The sequence below is a fragment of the Diadema antillarum genome, unplaced genomic scaffold (genome assembly GCF_040938485.1).
Source record: "Diadema antillarum isolate AM-2024a unplaced genomic scaffold, OU_Dant_1.0 scf00000001, whole genome shotgun sequence".
Lineage (NCBI taxonomy): Eukaryota > Metazoa > Echinodermata > Echinoidea > Diadematoida > Diadematidae > Diadema > Diadema antillarum.
In genome coordinates this window covers 6179476-6188529 of record NW_027270890.1, presented here as the reverse complement: position 1 = coordinate 6188529, position 9054 = coordinate 6179476, and positions in this window count along the sequence as shown.

Here is a 9054-nt window from a genome sequence, read left to right as displayed (position 1 = left end):
TCACGCACACACGCACAAGCATACAGACCGTCAAAATTACTTTATGGTTCCCCCCATGTTTCGACCCACCGTACGCCACTTTACATATATATATATATGTATATATGTATATATATATATATATATATATATATATATATATATAATAGATGTGTGTGCGTGTGCGTGTGTGTGTGTGTATGTGTATATTGTGTAACATATGCATGGTCTAATCTTGAGCCCCCTCCAATGTTTGCCCCCCCCCCCCCCAATCCAAAACTGCTTCCGGCGCGCCTGTAGAAGGGTATAGTTCTCCGAAGTGAGGCTCTGTAATACCTAAAGTCGAAAATGAGCATAGTGAGTGGCTGTGTGTGTTAGTATCGCCTAGAGTGTACTCGATTTTTTTGTTTTGTTGATCAAACACGGGTGTATTTCATCTGTAATGTGTGTGAGTGTGTTTACATGTTTAGCTCGCAGTAAACGAATATAATTAACAAAAGGCATCCTTGAAGGTGAAAGAGTTGTTCCAGCAGTAATGAAACAATGGCATTTTTTCCGGTGGCCGTAAAGACTGAAAATTCAATGCGCATCTATAACAGCTGAGATTACAGCAAAGCTGTCTTTCATAACTGTCGAAGTTAGGAAAGTGTGCGATTTGTTACAGAATCACTGCCTATTGATAGAGCCGCATGGTGGACAACATACCGCCAAAGCTATTGAGATGCATCGCATCTTGGATAGCTCACCCTATGTCAATCAATATACCAACTTCAGACTTATCTGATTGATTGATTAAAACATTTTTACAGATAAGCATTTTTGATTTCGTCCGAAACACTCTACACAAGATGCATTGTCATAATATAACAGAAAAGTGGTTTAATTATTTACTGAAAATATTGTTGGGGTAGCAACGATTGATCAAAACGGCTTTTGATACTGTAAATCATTGTATTATGGTTCATAAACTAACATGGTTTTGCTGAGAATACTAAAGATGGTTTGGAAATAATCATGTATTTGGTCTGGATATTTTAAATTCAGTTTACCTTAGCCCAATACCGATTGCTGCAAGCGTATACGTTTATAGAGTTATTACATACGTTTATGGGTTATTACATATTACATATTATTATTTGAATACTTAGATGGGTTTTTTTTTATGTATTTGGTGAAGCCAAGTTTCTCAATTCTGCATGACTATTGCTCCAAAATAAAGTTTGAACTCGCTCTGTCACCATCGATTACTAGTGTCGTTGAGATTGATCTGATGAATGCAGATTTCTCAGCTTGGTTCAGCTCATTTTAACTCAACTTACGTCAATTATAGTGATGCCAGTGCACGGTACTAGTTCGAGTAGAACTCTCTAATAGTTACAATTATGATATCAATATGAACACAATCAGAAAACTACACCAACAACAACGAAACACACTGATATCACCGACTTCGGAAAACCGTGTGTAGGTGTCCTGGTAATTAGATAAAGATCATTGTGAGTTTGCTGCATGAAATTTAAAAGGTCATTCAACTTAAAACTACCCGTGGAAGAGGTCGCTGATTTCCTTTTACTCTCTGTGGTTCACGCAGAAACAGGAATGACATTAGAGACAGTTACACGTCCCCAATATCATGATGCAATCATGGTAATGGTGACATGCATGGTTTAATCACCTTTTTTTATTATTTATGCGACACGTGACAAAGATGGATGTTGCACCTGCTCAAAAGGGATATTGAACAAAATTTGGCAGGGGTACCTACACACGTGTAACACATAGTGCACATAACGCATAACGCATAGTGGAACAGGGGCTTTTAACATCAGCAGCACTTTAACATTACATATACAGAAACAGAATCTGTCTAAATCTCGTTTCACAACCCCAACCCCCCCCCCCCCATCCCCCCCCCCCACACACACACACCTTCACACATACATACTCTTGTGACTTTTAAAAATTGGCCAGTTTGTTTTTTACGCGAACTCATTCATTATTCTCATTCTCGTCCAGAACTTTTGTCAATAAGAATAGGAATATCCCTGTCATTATGCTTTAAGAATCGATAAAAATTTAAAGTTAATCTAATAAAGGGCATTACTTCTTTTTGTTGGGAATATGGTATATATAAGATCGTTGATTAATGTTGTTCTCTTTCGTTCTCTCTAGAGCAACCTCTCGAATGGCACCGTTATGTGGTATACTTTGCCTCCGGAGGGGTCTTAATACTTGTTGTCAACGTGCTTGCAACGTGTTGTATCGTCAGAAGGTACTCATCTACAGAAGATCGGGTGTTAACTATACCTCTTTGAGTCTATTGCCTTCAAATCAACCTGAAAATATGTCATCTTTTCCGCATATTTTATCGATAGAATCACATTTTGTATCACTCTTAAATGGAGAAGTAAATTGATAATACAATCACTGAATAATGATTATGCCTTTATAATGTACAGGGCGTTGGGGTGAGGTTAGAGCGAAATGATAAGAGAAGAGAAATTACTTCTTCGTTTCGAGAAACCATGTTCCATCTACCACAATAGTAACATTTTTTACACTCACGTCAGAACCTCAAAACTCAGGATTTATCAATATTGCTGGTAGAGCTAGATATTCCCCGGCATTGATTGATATATAACAAGTAGTTTGTTTTTTATTATATGAACAATGAATGTTTATGAGTGCATTGGACAGAATGTTTCATTTGGTGAAAGATGAAAAATTAATCAAAATGATCCATTCAACGAGGCGCAGCCGAGTTGAATGGATCAAAGATTTCATCTTTCACCGAATGAAATATTCTGTCCATTGCACGAATGAAAGCATGTATTATTTGTTTTATATAACGCCTAAAATAGATCCTCGTCATTTGATGTTTTATTAATGTAGAAACAAGAAAGAATCTGAGATCGAGAGAGTGCTCACTGTATGAGCGCTTTACACTAGCGCGCTGTCGCATACACACGCTGCAAATGCAAGAGTTTTAAGGCCGTGTCACACCTTTCCGGGCAAGCCTTGCGTACGACTTGCGAAGAACAATTTTTACTACCCGGAGGTCCCCGCAGATGACCCGTACATGACAGTACCTAGCACGTATCTCATCCGTAGTCGCCCGGAGGTGCGCACGTAAATCTTTTTACCCGCAACTTTGTTTAGGCCCAGTCACTCCTTTCCGGGCAAGTTACGCGGGCTTGTTGAGTGTAGGGATTTTCCAGCATACCGGACATTCCTGAGGGCGACAAGGATTTGTGCGAGTCACTGCATGTCCTAATTGCTTGAACGCGTTCTACTTAAATTCTACTTGCGAGTATACTGTGTGACCTTTGTACCAGTCGCGTGGGTGCTTACAACTCAGTGAAGGAATTCCTCTGAAGGAATGGCAGAAATCCCACAGAATGTTATTATCTTGGCTGCATACGGGACTGCGAAGTACCTGCCTGGGAGTTGCTTGCGAGGTGATGCCGCTAAGGGCCTCCTACTGGCGTTCTGCGTGAACCTCTCCGGGCATCCCCGCGACTCACCCGGAAAAAAAAAAAAAATTGGTCATGCTCAAAACTTGGCTGCGGTTATATCGGACTTGCGTGAGCACCTCCGGGCAACTACAGGCGAGATACGCGCTAGGTATTGTCTGGTGCGGACCAACTGCGGAGAGCTCCGGGTAGCAACTTCGTTTCCCCGCAAGTCAAGCCGCAAAACTTCCCCAGATGCGGTATGACAAGGCCTTGAGCATGCTCAAAACTTGTTCCGAGTGAGTCATGGGGGTTCGCTCGCAGAGGTACACGCAGAACACCAGTATGAGACCCTTACCAGCAGCACCTCGCAGGCAACTCCAACGCAGGTACATCTCAGTACCTGTAAGTCGCTCGTAACAGAAAACGGATCGGTTTCAAAGCTCTCACGCACTCTAGGTCACACGGAATACACGCAAGTAGAAGGTAAATAGTACGCGTCTATAGGTAGTTAAGAAACAGGTGCGAAACTCGCAAACATTCTTGTCCGCCCGCGGAAAATTCTCCTGCGTGCGGAAAATCCCTCCTCGCAACAAGCCCGGTTACTGTAGCTTGCCCGGAAAGGTGTGACACGGCCTTAACATGCGTTATAGTGTGCCGGTCTCTCGCCGTGCGTGCAATGGACCAAAATACTAGTAGTATGGATCCCAAATTGCACGGATGATGACGTCATAGTGAAATGGGACGAATAAACCACCAATCAAATGACAATGATCTTATTAGGCATTAAATAAAATAAGTTATATAATCATTTTGATTCGTTGTTAGAATGTGATATATAGTTGCGGTCACACTACGAGAGACTACACGTAATATGGATTCACTACCTACTGAGCAGGCCTACATCAAGTAGTATATTTCGAGAATTACATTGGGCAGTGTGACCAGCGAACTGCCAGCGCGAAATTTTCACCACGAATTTGGGAAGAATTTCACTCCTCGCGAAACTTAAGTGTAGTTTTGTTGGTGGTGTGAGCGCGCGCTCAAACTTCTGCAGCATGCAAACTATGCGTAAGTTTCACGTAATGTGACCGAGGTTTATAAGAAACAGGGTAAACATTGTAACAAGATCTTGCATTCTACTACTTCATTCTCAGATGCAAAAGGCGGCGTACGGTAGCTCTTACGGCTTCCTACCACGCCGATTCTGAGCTAGCGACCTTCACTCCACACATGACGGAAGTCAACCTTAGACCTAATGCCACGATTGACTCTCCCCTGAGAAGCTCAACCTTACCAGCGCGTACGGGAAGAGCTAATGGCATAGCATCGGCCGCCAGTTCTTTTAGCTCACGTAGTCACACATTGTCATCACGACGCAACGGTAACACCACAGCTCTCCAAACCTCCGCCATTGACGACGACTCCGAGTACACACAGCTCCAGCACCACTACCAGAAGCAGATCTACATGACACCCTTCGCGGGTAAAAGCATCAACGCGAAACGGGAGGGTTCCGCCCGTCCAGCTGAAAGGCAAGACGACACGTGCGCCATGCTACGAGCCAGAACGAGCTACAGCGAAGAGAGACTTGCCGCACCACACTTGTACGACGTTCTGGAGGAGGGTGGCTGTAGATACGCACTCGATAACGAAGGTGCTGAATGTTCACCGTATACCGATATGGACGAGACACGATATGAAGGAGAGAGATATAGCCCTGGCACTGATGGGAGTCGTCGCAATGGCCAGAAGAGGACGAAAGACTATTTCGACATGACGTATATCTAGAGACATTTCGGCGTTGTTGTTGTTTTTTTTTCCTTCTTAGGCCATATTTGTTGTCATTTTGTAAATAAATACATTGTACACCCATACAGCTACGCACACACACACACACACAAAAAAAAAACCCGATGTTCCACTTCTCTCTGCTGTAAGAAAATAAAAATGAATGAACAACAGTAAACAAGAGAAAGTTACGTATAGTTTTAAACTTTTTTTCACGCTTTCCCGAGACACATCTTCCTACAGCTATGGCGTCGCACTGTCGGGAAATTGACACAAGTTGACTATTCGTGTAGGGAACTTTCAATTTCGTGCGAAACTGTGGCCCGAACGTGGTCAAAAGTCAGTCAACAGCCGAAGCATGAACAAAATGTCACGCGATGGTTCTCGAACCACACGCAATGGCTACGCGAAGATATGAATCTTTATCACGAAGTTTACCAGATGGACTAACAAAGCAAACGAAATATAATGGCTTATGAAGATTTTGCAATCGCTCACGAAGTTGCTGTTTGAGGTTGAGAAACTCCACCGGCAGTCTTTAATACATGTATGGCTTAAGATGCCATCACGAATGACCCACTGTTCATACGATCAAAACCAAATTTGACAATGTTCTTTATCGTGTGTCCATCTTTATCGTGTGTCTCAATTTTGGGGCAGTGTGACGCCTGTGCTACTTTCGGTTTAAACTTCATTTTGTTTCATTTCTCCACTTGTATAAATGAAATTATTCTGACAAAATCAACGATTTTAACAAAGTATGATCAAGAATACTCAAAAGAAATACTATCGGTAATAACATGAGTATAGTAAACGTAAGTATTACGCCTACATTAAACGTATATTTTATCGTATTTTTGGTATACAGGTGGAGAAGACCGTTATTGATAAACAATTTTCTGGCAATGAACAATTAGCCAATCAACACCCTAAGCAAGTGCGTTGCCTACACGATGGTAACCGAACCACACACGAAGATCACACGTAGATGTGTATTTTTAAAGAAGTTACCCGAAGGACACACAGTGACTGTAGCGAATACACACGATATCGTACTACTGAGAGTCAAACGGCCTTACGAACGGTAAAATGGACACACGAATTTAACAAGAAAGTGAACTTCGCAAGGTCTTCGGGCATTTTGTCATTTCTTATGCCATCCCCAAAACTTTGCCACCGCTTACCACGAAGTTGGTGCTGGAGCTTGAGAAACTTCAACGGCAGCGATCATACGATGGCTAACCTTGCGATTATTATCATTTTTTTAACGATCAGGGCGGAAGTTGAACATTTCATTTATTGTGTGTCCATGTCTGGCCAACTTCGTTGTTCGTTGATGGGAATAACACAATGTATAAACCACTGAATTACTTTCATGTCAACAAAAAACATTATTTTCGATTTATGGGCAAGCGATAAGGCGCCAAAAGGAAGTAATAATCATCTCGTAACCCACTTTGACATGTGGTTTTGAGCATTACTTTGGTTACGAAGTTTCGATGTCATTGAAGCTTTCTTTTCTTTTTCTTAATCCATAACAAAGTACTTGAACACGAAGTCGATATTCTCCTTTAGCGCTATCCAGACTTGTTCAAGTTTCTTGCGTTCAACCAAAGTGGCAGACGTTGGTATACAAATTGACTGCTCATGAGGATGGTCGTGGAAATTATCATTCCCAAGGTGCTTTTCATACCGACCCTTCTATCACCCCTCGACCAAGGCTTCGGGTGATCGAAGGGTCGGTATGAAAAGCACCGAGGGAATGATGATTTCCACCACCATCCATATACACGTAAAAAGCAGTCTATATCTGTTTTATATTTCTCGTCGTTTTATACTACTAGGTCTATAACTAGCTATACATCTAGGACTAGTAAGATCAAGTGCAAGAGAACTAGACCTCACAGGAAATGAGATTATTAAAGAGAAATTTGTGTATTCTGGGGACACCGCGGAGAAGTCCACAAAAGGTCGTGTATTTTGTGTGCAAAAGTTGCGGAGGGGTGGATGCGTACTCTTTCAGAGGGTTTTAACTTTCAATTATTTGACCTCAGGTCACGCTAGTGATAGAAAACCAAAACCTTGAGGCAATGGTAGGCGGAACTTCACCATGTCACATGATATCCTTTTGACCAATCAGTGATAAGAATACAAATAGGTTTCCCACATTTTCGCCAATAGGCAAAATGGTAATAGAAACCGCATTATAGTACATACATGCAACTTGAAGCCCGCCGCACACTACACGATTTTGCCCCGATTCACCGGTCTTAAGACCTTAAGACTAGAAGTGTGACGTCACAGTCTTGCCATTTTCTAGTCGTACGACTGGGTCTTAGCGCCAGTCGTAGAGATTTGACATGTTGAATTTCTACGACTGGTCGTAGGCTTTCAGCCATTCACAATGCAGTGAAATCCAAGCGCACGCCGTGCGCACTGCGCGCGCTTTACAGTCGGGTCGTAAGTGTGCGGTGTCCGGTCGTACGACTGGTCTTAAGACCCAGCTTGGCTTAATATAAGACTTTAAGACCAGTCTGATCGTGTAGTGTGCGGTGGCCTTTAGTTGATAACGATGATGTCATGGACTCAGCAGTCATTTACGCACCTACACATTAACTCCAACAAATTTCCTTAAAAGACAAATGCAGAGGATAACTTGCATTCTTATGCATCCAGTCTTTGCTGTGTTACATCAGTCTATACCAATGATTTTCAGAAGGGACATTGTTGCCGCCGTATAGACAAAAATCGTGATTTTACCGTTCTTATTATGCATAAACCTATAGGCCCTATAGGAGAGGTACCTGCGGTATTTGAAAAAAATCCCCCCCCCTAGAAAAAAGAAAAGATCTCTTTATACTGTATTACTATTGTTGTTGTTTTTCAAAACATGTACAACTTTAATCTTTCAAATTCACGTCGTACTGTAAGGTCTATTTTGATGAAACTATTCACACTGTCCGACGTAACTCGATTAAAATCTAAAAGTCGATGTGACCATCGTGTTGAGTTGCGCTCTATACAGCAGGATGATAAACCGTTAGATTTGCTGTTATGCGACCTTACACATAATTAAGAGAGCGATTAATGTAATCAATAAACGCAGGACGACAGGCTTTCGTGTGAACTATTTCCGTTAGTAGACTCGATTAACAAAACCGTCATTAGCAGTATAAATGAGGTACATGTACTTTTTTTTCATAAATGAAATGACAACTAAATAGGTAATACAAGACACGTTAGCTACTCGACAGATAAATGCCTCCGAGGGCGTTTGGGATTTCTTGGAGACCTGGTCGTGCCACATGCTTTTCCCAACATTTTACTGACTTATAAACGTATAGGCCTATAAGTTCCAAAGGATCTATAAACATGTGTCTTTTGTTCCGATGATTCATCATCCAAACTATATGTAATATATAATTCGCAATGTGATGATAATGACTAACTGGCTGGCTAATTAACCTCACTTTGAATTGTACAGGCACAACAACAAAAATCAAAAAAGATGCACAGTGAAACATATTTTAAGGTGCAAAGTATACACTCCTATCGGAAGGATCACTTCTCTCTTCTTCTTTTTTTAATGAACTGTTGAGAGAACAAAACAAATGGCCTAGTCTAGTTGTGCTGTACGTCCGAAACGTTGTCCTAAATCTAGTTGATGTATTTGGCTATTTTCTCTGAATGCAAGCTGGGAATAGCCATTCGAAAAACGCACGTACACGTAATAGAAGTGATGCGTCGTCATGCGTAAAGATGATTAGAGCGACACACAGAATGGAAACAAGCAAAACTGAAACTATTCATTAATTTTGAATAAACTGAAACC